Here is a 14,822-nt window from a genome sequence, read left to right as displayed (position 1 = left end):
TTTAGCTGATTATGTATTTTATGTATTGATGTATATGTTTGTGTTTGTAAACTTTTGTATCCCACCCAAGGGGAAAAGGGGATAGAAATGAATCAATAGTAGTGGTAATAATAATAATAATAATAATAATAATAATAATAATAATAATAATAATAATAATAATAATACAAAGGATACTCTTCCCATAAACACATTTCTGTGAAAAACCCATGTTGGTTTCTGAAATTTGGGATGAGGTGTTTGAATAATGAAGCTTTTGCACAAAATCCCCACAATCTCTATCAAGAAAATCATGTGAATTTCTATGCAGAATATTTCCTCAAAGACCCTGGGAAACCCATATACTGGGCTAAAACTACATAAATATTTTTGCTCATGCACATAATTACATTTTAGACATTGCCAGCACAATATGTGCTGCCATATTCATTCTGTTTCAGATTAAATCTAACCCATTGATTTTAGGCAATAAAAACTAACGGCTGACCTTAACGTGCTTATGTTATTTTATGTGGTTGCTGCACCTCTTTGCAATTTGAGAATAATATGTTTACTCTGCTTCTTTTGTCACTTCCAGTAGTTTGGCCATTGAGTAAAATAGAAACATAACCAATACATTAATAAAGGTAAGTATGCTTAAAGATGTTGTTAAAGAAAGATGTTGCTTCGTTTTAAAGAGTTGGAGTGAAGAAGCAAGAGAAGCTATCCAAAGTCTGAAAGCAAGAAAAAGAAAAGAAATGCCAAGGTGTGTTTGGAGGATGGTTCTGAGAATGCCAGTCAGCACGGTACTGTTTTGTTTTACAAACAAAACAATGGATGTTCTTGCTTTTGTCTAAAAGGTGGTATCCAAAATGGAAAAAATGGGAAGTTTACAAATGGAAGACATATGTAGGTTTTGAAGGCACCATCAATACACTCCATCCCCTAATGAATGTACCATGTAACCTGTACAGTTTCTAGCTGGGATTCTTCTAGTCCCCCCCCCCCCACTTTTTTTTTTTTTGCTACCAAGTCCATCATTGTTCAGAAGTGAGCCAATAGGAAAGTGGGTGGTACCCAACTGTGATGCATTTTGGTGTTATGTCTGGACATCAAGATGAAGAAATATATGACAATTTCAGGCAAAATAAAGCATTTGACAGTACTATAGGTTTCAGAGGGAAAGCCAGATGTGTCATTCTTTCATTTTAAATCAGTGAAATGCAACTGAGCTTCAGTTCAGTAGGATCAAACAAATCTGATTTTCAATCTGTTGCTGAAAATCAGAAAGGAAACCTAGACCTGAGAGAGGAAGCCTTGAACTGGAGAGATTCAGAGGCACAGTGTTATCACAATAAACAGCTATTTTCCTCTCTTTTATACCCTTCCCCCTCCAAGAACACAGTGTATCCCATTAGAGGAAACAAAACTGTGACAAGAAAGCCCTTTCATTGTAAAAGGCATTAAATGAGCTATTCTTCACTGGAGGCACGCTGTTAAAATAGTGCACGATTGTACACTTTGCGTATGAAGAAGATTGTTTTCAAAATAACCACAGAAAGTGTTGGTTTAACAATAGCAGTCAAAGACCTTCAGTGAACCTTGTGTGCATGCGTTGAAGTTTATATGGAAGAAAGTTAGCTCATGCTTACTATATGCATTCTTAAGAAAGGAATACATGAGACTCAAAGCCCTCGAGATTATGCTTGTTAAAGTGTGTGACTCAAAGAATCTAGCCATAGTATTGCCTTACTTCAAACAGTATCTGGTGATTTTCAAGAAGAATGCAAAGTGAGATCTACTAAACAGAGCAGTACAACAAATCATAGGCTTCTCGTTCACTCACACTTTCAGATGGAGAGTCGGAATACTATTGAATCTTATGTTTTCAGAACAAAGCTGCTTAAATCAGTGAAGGAAGAATTGCATGGATTTCTGATTTTAGCAACAGGAATAACAGTATATAGTTTTTGATGCTTTTTGTGGCAGAATTGCCTGACTTTGTCTGATGTTCTATCCCTATGCACTTGAGCTGGAGGATTGTAAACAGATTGTAAATAGCCCAAACAATCTGATTTCTTTTCAGTCACAACTTCTCACAGAACTTCTAGCAACCTCTCACTGAACCCTCGGGCAACAGGGATCCTTGGCCGAGAAAACTTGATCTGAGTTGTTGCCACCAGATTCATCTCTTTACTTTCAGCTAGGAACATCTGGCAATTTTGTTTGGGTTGATAAAGAAATCATGAACTATAACAAGTTCTTATTTTAGAAGATGAACTTGAGCAAACATGTCACCAAACTGTGACAGAATAAAATTCTTTTTGGAAGCCTACAATATTATGTGAGAGAAAGTAAAACTGACAGATTGCTCGACTTACCAGAGTGTGAAGGTTTTAAAAAGACTGATTGACAGAGATACAGGACAAATAGGTATACCATGATCTCTACAATAGAATAGGTGCACTCAATAAAATACTCAACACAAGTAGTTGGGAATTTGGTTTGGTTGATTTTTATTCAAAATATTCCAATTTTTTAAAAGCATTTCTGGAAAGAACTTGAGATTTTCTAAAACTGAACATAGGAGACAGCAAACCCATTCATGTCTACATTTCAGCTAGGGTTGCTAAAAGGTAAAGGTAGAGGTTTTCCCCTGACATTAAGTCTACTCATGTCCGACTCTGGGGGGTTGGTGCTCATCTCCATTTCTAAGACAAAGAGCTGGCGTGGTCCATAGTCACCTCCAAAGTCATGTGGCCGGCATGACTGCATGGAGCGCTGTTGCCTTCCAGCCAGAGTGGTCCCTATTGATCTACTCACATCTGCATGTTTTTGAACTGCTAGGTTGGCAGAAGCTGGGGCTAACAGCATGAGCTCATCCCATTCCCCGGATTCGAATCGCCAACCTTTCGGTTAGCAAGTTCAGCAGCTCAGCAGTTTAACACAGGGCCTATAGCATTAGAAAAAGCCCACCAAAATTATGGCCTAAATTCAATTGCTACTGTAATTAACAGAGTAAACTTATTGAATCAACTATTGATGTTCAAGTTCCCATTGATTGAATGGGTATATTCTAATTGGGGCCAACGGGGGGGGGGGGGGATCTACACTGTAGAATTAATGTAGTTTGACACCACTTTAATTGTCATGACTCAAAGATATGGAACACGCTTTAGCAGATAAGGCTAAAGACCTTGTAAAACTACAACTTCCATGGTCCCATAGCACTTAACTATGACAGTTTTTTTATCATGTCAGAAGAGACTTGAGAACATACTGCAAGTCGCTTCTGGTGCGAGAGAATTGGCTATCTACAAAGATGTTCAGGGGACGCCCGGATATGTTAGGTGGGAGGCTTCTCTCATGTCCCCGCAAGCTAGAGCTGACAGGCGGGAGCTCATCCCATCAGCAGATTCGAACTGGCAACCTTCAGGTCAACAACCCAACCTTCAGGTCGGGAGTTCAGCCAGCACAAGGGTTTAACCCATTATGGCACTGCAGCTCCTAGCTATGACAATTAAAATGGCACCAGACTACATTAATTCTACAGTATAGATGCACTCTGGATTTAGATCACTGGTACTTATGGAATCATAGAGTTGGAAGAGGCCACAAGTGTCATCCAGTCTTAACCCCATTCTGCCAGGCAGAAGAACACAATTAAAGCACCCTTGACAAATGGCCATCCACTCCAAGGCAGCAGAGGATTCCAGTGTTGAACAGGGGTTATTGTCAGGAAGTTCTTCCTAATGTCTAGGTGGAATCACTTTTCCTATGGTCTGAATCTATTGCTCTGTGTTTTAATTTCTGAAGCAGCAGAAAATAAGCTTATGCCATCCTTAAAATGACATTCTTGCAAACATTTAGAATCAATCAGAATAGAATCACAGAGTTGGAAGAAACCACAAAGGCGATCTAGTACAACTCCATTCTGCTATGCAGGAATATACAATGAAAGTACTACTCAAACCCTTCTCATGAATACAGAATGATAATCTACAACAACAATAAATAATAATAATCTTTATATACTGTCCTATCTTCCCGAAGTGACTCAGGGTGGTGACAAGGAAGGTTTCACGTATATCTTTGAGTGACTGAGAAGAAGCTGTACCAGTCCTCTGTGGGGTTCCTCTTCCACAAATCCCTTTGTTTTCAGAGAATTGGGCCTCATCATATCTGGCTCCTATGCTGCCTTTTACTGGCATCTAAAATCCTCTGCCTGAGGCATCTCCTTCATAGTAAGGTTACCTCTGCTTAATTCTGCCCTCAAGTCTCCTGCAAAAGCATGTCTAGACATTTCACAGATACATTCCTGGAGGAAGATTGCATGCAGCCTCTTATTATGCATACATATATCAGATACAGAGTTAAGGAAGTACTTGGCTAAAAGACTAACCTTACTGTACAGTTTCAGGTTTCTTAGACAGGGTTTCAGTATCACCTATTTCAGTTGGGGCTGTGGGGTGTACAAATGTGGGATGAGTGACATAGACAGATAGGGGAGGGCTGTTGAAATAATGGCTTAAGGAAGAGGAGACAGGAGAAAGTCTACCAAAACAGGAGCCTATGGAAAGAATGGTTCGTGGAGACTGATAATTTGAAGAGTGTATGATGAGGTAAAAATGGGGGAGTGACACAATTCCACATGGCAGTACAGGCTAGAACTATGTTCTAGTTTTCCAAGTTCAGAGGTCTCCAACATGTTGCTCTCCAAATTTCCCTGCCCATTTCAAATGTTCTATAATATAAAATAATTGAAAAAGCTTTGTTGCCTGTTTCCCCATTTTTTCTTTTTATCTTGAAAACTTCTAATAAAATTATTTAATAATAATAATAATAATAATAATAATAATAATAATAATAATAATAATATACTTTATTTATATTCCACTCTTATTTCCCTGAGGGGACTCATAGTAGATTACAGAATACATATATAGAAAATATTCAATGCCGTTATACAATTAACAACAAAGACAGTACATAGACAGAAGCAAGGCTTCCCTCTTTTTCATTTCCGGAATCTGAAGGTTGTGCTCAACTCGGCCATGGGGAGGTGCTGTTATTCTATTTTCCATGCCTTGGTGCCTGTTGTCTATGGACGCCTTTCTGATCAAATTGCCGGCATGTTTTCTAGGGCGTCTTTTATCTCCACACTGAAGCAGTACCTATTTATCTACTCACATTGCTATTTTCAAACTTCTGGGTAAGCAGAAGCTAGGGCTGATGGCAGGAGCTTACCCCGACCATCAGCTTGAACTTCTGACGTTCCTGTCGACAAGAGGGGAACAACAGCCTGGCGAACACTATATTACCCACGACCACAGGGAACCGCCAAAAGGCTAAACGGAGGGCTGCACAAACACAGCAAGGACCAAGTACAGAGAGCACAATAATCCCAAATAAACAGTTCGAGGGGAGGTCACAGGGGCTTACATGTCTTTACACTAATGCTCAGAGCATGGGAAATAAGCAATACGAACTCCAACTTCTAGCACAGCACCACACATACGATGTCATAGGCATCACTGAAACCTGGTGGGATGACTCCCATCACTGGAATTTAACCATTGAGGGCTATAACCTCTTTCACAGAAATAGAACAAAGGGGAGAGGAGGGGGAGTAGCTTTATATGTCAAAAACAGTTACGTTGCAGAAGAAATGCAAGACTGTAATCCGGGAAACCAGCTTGAAAGCATCTGGATAAGAATCAAGGGAACCGGGACTCAAAAAGATCTTGTTGTGGGTGTCTACTACAGACCTCCGAGTCAGGATGAAGGAATTGATGAAGCCTTCTGTCAACAGCTGACCAAACAGGCACAAAGAAGAGATATAGTAGTCATGGGCGATTTCAATTATCCCGATATCTGCTGGAAAACAAACTCAGCCAAGAGTACAAAGTCCAACAAATTCCTCACTTGCCTTGCAGATAATTTTATGGTCCAGAAGGTAGAAGAGGCAACAAGGGGATCAGCAACTCTTGATCTAATCTTAACAAATGTGGAAGACCTGATCAATACAGTTGAAGTGGTTGGATCCTTAGGGGCAAGTGACCATGTGCTCCTGCAGTTTGCAATACAAAGGAATGCTGAAACTAAGACAAGTCAAACACGCATTCTGGACTTTAAGAGAGCTGACTTCCAAAAAATGAAGGAATTACTGAGCGGCATTCCATGGACGCCGATTTTAAAAAACAAGGGAGTTAAGGATGGATGGGAGTTTTTCAAAAGTGAAATACTCAAGGCACAAATGCAAACAGTGCCAACAAAGAAGAAAAATAAGACAAGTGCAAAGAAGCCAGAATGGATGTCCAAAGAACTTCTAACCGAGCTAAAGCTCAAAAGTGACATGCACAAGAAGTGGAAAAGGGGAGAAATCACCAAAGAAGAATTCAAACGTATAGCCAACACCTGTAGGGAAAAGGTTCGCAAGGCTAAAGCGCAAAATGAGCTCAGGCTTGCCAGGGACATAAAAAATAACAAAAAAGGCTTTTTTGCTTACGTTGGTAGAAAAAGGAAGAAAAAGGAGGCGATAGGGCCATTGCAAGGAGAAGATGGGGTGATGGCGACAGGGGACAGGGAAAAGGCAGAACTACTTAATGCCTTCTTTGCCTCAGTCTTCTCACAAAAAGAAAGCCATCTTCAACCTCAGAAACATGGAATGGACGAAGGATTGGGGGAAATCCAACCCCAAATAGGGAAACAAGTTGTCCAGGAACACCTGGCCACTCTAAACGAATTCAAGTCCCCAGGGCCAGATCAGCTACATCCAAGAGTACTGAAGGAACTAGCGGAAGTTATTTCAGAACCACTGGCAATTATCTTCGAGAGTTCTTGGAGAACGGGAGAAGTCCCAGCAGATTGGAGGAGGGCGAATGTGGTCCCTATCTTCAAGAAGGGAAAAAAAACCGACGCAAACAATTACCGTCCGGTCAGCCTCACATCAATACCAGGCAAAATTCTGGAAAAGATCATTAAGGAAGTGGTCTGCGAACACTTAGAAACAAATGCGGTCATTGCTAATAGTCAACACGGATTTACCAAAAACAAGTCATGCCAGACTAATCTGATCTCTTTTTTCGATAGAGTTACGAGTTGGGTCGATACAGGGAATGCCGTGGATGTAGCGTACCTGGATTTCAGTAAGGCCTTCGACAAAGTCCCCCACGACCTTCTGGCAAACAAACTAGTAAAATGTGGGCTAGACAAAACTACGGTTAGGTGGATCTGTAATTGGCTAAGCGAACGAACCCAAAGGGTGCTCACCAGTGCGTCGTCTTCATCATGGAAAGAAGTGACAAGTGGAGTGCCGCAGGGCTCCGTCCTGGGCACGGTTCTGTTCAACATCTTTATTAACGACTTAGACGAAGGGTTAGAAGGCACGATCATCAAGTTTGCAGACGACACAAAACTGGGAGGGATAGCTAACACTCCAGAAGACAGGAGCAGAATTCAAAACGATCTTGACAGACTAGAGAGATGGGCCAAAACTAACAAAATGAAGTTCAACAGGGACAAATGCAAGATAGGGTTGTTGTATGTCTTTCAGGCTGTGTGGCCATGTTCCAGAAGATGTTCCACAAGATACTTCACTTCGGCAGAAAAAATGAAAATCAAAGATACAGAATGGGGGACGCCTGGCTTGACAGCAGTGTGTGCGAAAAAGACCTTGGAGTCCTCGTGGACAACAAGTTAAACATGAGCCAACAATGTGATGCAGCTGCTAAAAAAGCCAATGGGATTCTGGCCTGCATCAATAGGGGAATAGCGTCTAGATCCAGGGAAGTTATGCTCCCCCTCTATTCTGCCTTGGTCAGACCACACCTGGAATACTGTGTCCAATTTTGGGCACCACAGTTGAAGGGAGATGTTGACAAGCTGGAAAGCGTCCAGAGGAGGGCGACTAAAATGATTAAGGGTCTGGAGAACAAGCCCTATGAGGAGCGGCTTAAAGAGCTGGGCATGTTTAGCCTGCAGAAGAGAAGGCTGAGAGGAGACATGATAGCCATGTACAAATACGTGAAGGGAAGTCATAGGGAGGAGGGAGCAAGCTTGTTTTCTGCTGCCCTGCAGACTAGGACACAGAACAATGGCTTCAAACTACAGGAAAGGAGATTCCACCTGAACATCAGGAAGAACTTCCTCACTGTGAGGGCTGTTCGGCAGTGGAACTCTCTCCCCGGGGCCGTGGTGGAGGCTCCTTCTTTGGAGGCTTTTAAGCAGAGGCTGGATGGCCATCTGTCGGGGGTGCTTTGAATGCGATTTCCTGCTTCTTAGCAGGGGGTTGGACTGGATGGCCCATGTGGTCTCTTCCAACTCTACTATTCTATGATTCTATGATTCTAAGATTTTCTGTAGCTGGTGGTTTAACCTGCTGTGCTATCTGCAGTTTCACAGCTTGAGTTTGTGAAGATATGTGTATAACTGTGGTAGATGAATGGGATGTATGGTTGCATGCCGGTGAATGCATGCAAGATGCACACATGTAAAAAAAAAAAGGCGGGGGACTAAAAATAAAGAAGTGTGTCATGGCTCCAAAGGGTATGTGATGGTGATGGTGATGGTGATCCAGACAGAAGTTCTTGTCATTTCCAATGTGAGAATAGAGTTTGTCATTCTTATGTGCCATCAGAGGTGATCTTCCTATTTGAAGATTAAAATTAATTAATTTTAGTGGTGATTTGATGGACACTTTTTGTTTTTGCTTTTCAGTGAAGCAGGTAATCTGGTGATAAAAATGCTGTAGATTGGAAAGGATATTCTTCGGTATTGGATCTCATCCCCCACCTCTGCCTTTTTAACTAGTTGGGGTTATTGCCTTTTAATCTAGTTTTCTTCCCCTGGGAGATGGCCTTTGCATGAGTGGCCATGTCTAATGTAGCAACCATTTTATGAATGAAAAACTATCCAGTACTGCCCCATAACAGCAATGACACCCATTTTGCTGTGCTGTCCATGAGAACATCTCTAAATTTCAGATGTGCCTGCTAAGGCAGAAAAGTTGGAGACCACCAGTTTAGAGACTGAAATGTCATGGTTTTAAACATATTTTCAGTTAATTATCCCTTTGAGAATCTTGTAAAGGCCCTGAAGCCTTGCCCCTAAAAAGTATAGGTAAAGGTAAAAGTTTTCCCCTGACATGAAGTCTCATGGGGGTTGGTGCTCATCTCCATTGCTAAGCCAGAGCCGGTGTTGTCCGTAGACACCTCCAAGGTCATGTAGCCGGCATGACTGCATGGAGGGTCTTTACCTTCCCGCCAGCGGTTCCTACTCACATTTGCATGTTTTCAGACTCCTAAGTTGGCAGAAACTGGGGCTAACTGCCAGGAGTGGCCCTAGGTTTTTTCAGTAGGTACGCAAACCTAGGGTCCACCCCCTCCCGGAAATTAGGCCCACCCAACTTACTGGCAGCGGTGACCATTGGATCGCTCGCAGCGGAACATGGAAGTACTTGCTACTCTCGCGAGATTTCGCGACATTTCTGTGAAATCTCGCAAGATAGCAAGGACTTCCTTGTTCCGCGGCAAGCGACCCAATGGTCGCTACTGCCGCCGCTTCGAGAGCACCCAGCAAGGGCTGCGCCCGAAGCGGCAGCTTCATGGGCCTCCATTAAGAACTGGCCCTGCTAACAGCAGAAGCTCACTTCGCTCCCCAAATTCAAACCAGCAACCTTTTGGTCAGCAAGTTCAGCAGCTCAGTAGTTTAAACCGTTATACTGAAAAATATATATTTCACAATTCTGAAGTAAATGGAAGGAAATAAAAGAGGGAGAAACCCTCCTTCTCTCCATCCCTCATTTTTGCCCACTTCACGGGCCCCCTGAATAATACAATTTCTGAGAGTACTTCTCACAAGGAATATTTTTATCACTTCGTTCAGCAAGGTTTTGCAGCTGTTATTTTGTTGAACAGCTTGCCATTTCATCTGCTTAAGTAGGCAAGCACTTGTGTTGATGTTTAAAAACAGAATATCCAGCTACTGCACTCTTGGCTGTTTACGAACATTCATTTTTGTCAAACACACTTTTCTATGAAGAAGATCTGTTGCCTTTCTTGAATGTTAATTTGTGCATTTGTATCCCGCCCCCCCCCCCCCCCCCAAGAGTGTCTTTCCTTCACTATGTGTGTGCAGTAATCACAGTCTTACAGCAGGACACAGTTAATTGCATGAGAATACTCTGCAGGGAAAGCTGCTCCCTTGGCCCAGAAAACAAATGGCAAAAAAAAGAGTGAACTGCAGTTGAATCGGAAAGTATTATATTGGGAAGAAAGGCAAGGCCATAGTGTATATTTGAAGTGTAATCAAAATAATGTGACAGGTGATCTATACAGGCGGCAATGTTCCTTTTGAACTGGAGAAGACAAGCTCTTTTCTTTAAGAACTGGGGCAGGAGGCCATATTGGCCCTTCCAGAATCCATTGGGGTCCATGCCATACTCTCTGACTTGCAGGGTGCTATGGCTCTCGCAATATTCCAGTTGCAATTCTAATCATCTCCAGTCTGTACAGTGAATCACCCTCACATTTTGCTCTCTGTGAGCTACAGTGGGTGTAGCATTGTGAGGAGAAGGGGAAGGATATTTGTCTACTCCGATTACATTGCGATCACTTCCCTGTTTCGTCTATGCATCTGTCCCTCTCCACTCACACCTGATTTGTGCTGAGCCTTTACAGTACAGCTCTCTCACTGCTGTTGATACATCAGTCTAATATCGTAGAGTGCTTCCCTCCCTTCCCCCTGCGCTGATAATATCACTGACCACTACAAATAATTTTTGGACTTTATCTCCCAATTGCCTTGCATAGCAGAGCGTATGATCAAGCCATAAAAGGCACCATGCCTGTAAAGTGGATTAGGAACTTTGTTGCTTCCATAATCCTCCCACACTATCTGTAATTGGATGTGATGAAAGACATGGCTCTGTTGTCAAACAACTCCAGTGAGAAAATATGTGCATGTTCAAACATTTTTTAATCTCACTAAGTATCTGAGAATGTACACATGATAATCCAGCTATTAAAGTGAACAAAGATATGTGATGTTTACTAAATTGACTGAGAACCTTTCAAATTATACATGATATACATTTTTTTTGGGGGGGGGGGGAGTTGTGTATCCTAGACTTATAAAGCAATTGTGCATGCTTTCCCCTTCACATCCTAATTCAGTCAATTTTTTCAGTTGTCAAAATGTAAATTACCATATATAAAGAGAACCATTTATGATATATACAGTATTAAATCTGCCAAGACTTCCAGAATGCAAACTCGGGGGTCATCCAGCTTTACAGCTAAATCTTGAGTTCTTTTCCAGAACAGTTTACTTTTTAACAAAGCATTTCTATATATGGAAGTGGAAAGAGGCTGCAATATTCATGCCCATTCATTTATGGTGACTCCCATTCATTTATGCCCATTCATTTATGGTGCCCATTCATTTCGATGCCCATTCATTTATGGTGACTCCACAAATTTCGTACGGTGTTCTTAGCCAAGGAATACCCAGAGGTCGCTGCGCCAGTTCTGAAATACAATCTAAACACATCCTATTCATTAGTAGTCCTCCATCCAAGAACTTACAAGGATTGCCCTTGCTGAGCTTCCTAGGATTAGACAGGATCTGATCTCTTTAGGGTATTTAGGTGCAATAGCAGCTTCACTTATTCCAAACACTCAGGCCAAGTAACAGATTTTTCTTTTAAGTACCATACTCATCTCTATGTTTCCTGTCATTTTCCTTTTGCAAGAGAAAAATGCCAAACTTATTTCCCTTCCTCTGCAGAATTGGAGCCAGAACAAGTGACAATATTTGCTGCATGGTCTCTTCCCCTCCTCCCTCCCTCCTTGGATTACCAAATGGCTATAGTAGCTCTCCATGAGGGATGACAGCTTCCTGGGAAAATCAGGTTTAGAATGATTTGTATATGTTAGTGCAGAGTTTCTCAGACTGTGCTCCTCCAGATGTTTTGGACTTCAGCTTCCACCATTCCTAACAGCTGGTAAGCTGGCTGGCTGAAATTTAGTTATAGTTTTTCAATGAATATCTTGTGAGTTTCAACCAATTCAACATTGTTTGTTGCATCCACAAAAATGAAGTTTCAAAGTAAATCCTGCACAATTAAACAGGAATAACACTTTCAAAACAGGAACATAATTTTTTTCAAAATTTGTTACATAAGGTAATCAAATCTGCAAGTATCCATCTCCTGAATGTGGGGGCCAAAGAGTAAATTGCTTTCTGCAAAAAAGGGAAAAAAAGAAAGAAAAAGGAAATGCTCTGGGAAGTTATTTATTTTGAAAAGACATCCCAAAATGTGGAAAAAAATTGTTTTAAATATAATAATAATAATAATAATAATAATAATAATAAGAAGAAGAAGAAGAAGAAGAAGAAGAAGAGGAAGAAGAAAAATAAGAAAACTTCGTATTCCACCTTATCTCACCAGAGGGACTCAGGGAGGATTCCAACATACAACGGCAAACATTCAATGCCTCTATAAAAACAAACAAATACTGACATAAAATCCCAGGAAAACCCATCTATGAAAAACCCCACATATAAAAATAAAGTTAAAACCTCACATCAAATTGAACCTAACATCAATAAATTGAACCAAACTTAGTCAAACAAAAATTATATGATGGCTTAGAGTCTGCACAAACATCCACATTAATCTACAGAGCCAACTAGAGTACACAAAGTTGTGTGTGTTAGTTGTGTGGTCAATGATGGTAACTGGGCTGACATGAACAAGCAGAGTCCAGATATAAAATAGTTCTCAGCCAGGGGCCCGATGGTGATCTCTCATTATCTAAAAGTATATACAAAAAGTCCTGTAATCCCTCTCAGAGCAAGAACATGTATAGAATTATTTGTTCTCGCATCTGATAATGAAACCAGTGAAGACTTACATCTCATGTGTAACACTTTATTTCCCCCCCCCACACACACACACACAACTAATTTAGGTGATTACTCTATCCCAATCTTATTAGGTGTAATTAAAAGATAAATCCCAGTAAGGACAGCAGTCTAAGTGGCTCTGTAGGCAATAGGATGTGGAGTTACTGAGCAATGCCTGGACCATATGACCTTTGCCTGAACCTGACAATTGGTATCTAAAAGAATTGAAAGGGGTAAGCTTGGTGCTAATTTAGGATGAAAGATGAATGTCATTTGTCCCTGTCTAGACAGACCAGGCAAGTGACAGGAAGTGAGACCCAATATGCTGCTCTGGGCTTGGGCCAGGCAAACTGAGGTTGGTTTTTGCACAAACCTTGGGGTTCCCCAAGTGACCCTTGGCCAATCTCTTTTAGCCTTTTCAAAATACTACAGGTGTATTGTTGAAAATATACAATCAAATTCTGTATGTTGTTTTGATCTTTCTGGAAAAAGGTATGCTAAAAATATAGTCAAGGAGAAAAATATAGTGAAGACAGAACTAAAAATTAAGTGTTTGAAATTTCAAGATCATCAAACTGCTAACTAGAATATTCTCTTTTTTATTGTTAGTTCTTCTCTCAGTGTTATATATTTCTGTAAGTTGCAGCTGAAGTTAATTTCATGTTTTGGGTTTTCTGTTGACACCACTAGACAGATCTTATTATTATTTTTGTCAGCATCACTTCATTCTGATGCAACAGGAAAGTGTACTTGGAGTGCATAAATGATTTTGTCAAGGCCCAACAACTTCCAACAGAGATGTGAGCTATATCCAAAGCTTAAAAGCCCAGAAGCAAGGAACATCTCCAAGATAAGTAAACAGCTAAGTGCCAGTAGCACATAGACTTAACACAGAAACCTCACAATCTCTATTCTCAGCAACAGATGGTTCAGACTAAACAGCCGCACTCCACTGGATTATATTCAGACAGAAAGCCTATTTCCCCTGCCATGCTATCCCCCACCAGAACAAAACACAAAGTTAGGTCGTTACAAGTAATACCTGTAGAACAGGCTAGCAGTGCACTGGGTGTGTACAGGCTTGCATATTTCTTATGCTGTATTCCTGAAAAATTGGTTTTCCGGGCACTCTTACTTGTTAAAAGTACTGAAATAAATTACTTGCCAAATTTTCATTGAATGTATTATTTTGTGAGTTTAGCTTTCATGTGTTCATAAAATAGTTAACATCCAGTGGTATCTGATGGCAAGAAGTCATCATTACTGTTTTGCAGTACTGGTTAAGGTTAAAGGTAAAGGTTTCCCCTGACGTTAAGTCCAGTTATGTCCAATTCTGGGGGTTGGTGCTCATTGCCATTCCTAAGTCGAAGAGTTGTCGTTGTCCATAGACACCTCCAAGGTCATGTGGCTGGCATAACTGCATGAAGTGCTGTTACCTTCCCGCCAGAGTGGTACCTATTGCTCTACTCACATTTGCATGTTTTTGAACTGCTAGGCTGGCAGAAGCTGGGGATAACAGCAGGAGCTCACCCTGCTCCTCGGATTCAAACCACTGACTTTTCGGTCAGCAAGTTCAGCAGCTCAGTAGTTTAACCTGCAGTATTGGTTAGTTATGCGAAATAACAGTTCATAGATGTTGATCACTAATATAATTTTATTGTATTCAAAGACATAGCACGGTTGCTCTGTTTTAGCATTTAAAAAGACATAAAGGAATTTTGAGTACTTTTGAGACTAACCGGGGGAAAAGAAATGTCTTACATAAGTGAAGGTGCTATTGGATTCCTTGGTGTCATTTTTCACATAGACTTATCCTCTCCAATAGCAAACACTTTTCTGGAGACAAGGGGTGCATCTAAACTGTAGAATTAATGCAGTTTGACACCACTTAACTGCCCTGGTATAATGCTATGGTATAATAGGAGTTATAATTC

The sequence above is a fragment of the Anolis carolinensis genome, chromosome 1 (assembly GCF_035594765.1).
Source record: "Anolis carolinensis isolate JA03-04 chromosome 1, rAnoCar3.1.pri, whole genome shotgun sequence".
Classification (NCBI taxonomy): domain Eukaryota; kingdom Metazoa; phylum Chordata; class Lepidosauria; order Squamata; family Dactyloidae; genus Anolis; species Anolis carolinensis.
The sequence above is the reverse complement of the archived record's forward strand: the minus strand, read 5'-3'. Positions refer to the sequence as shown.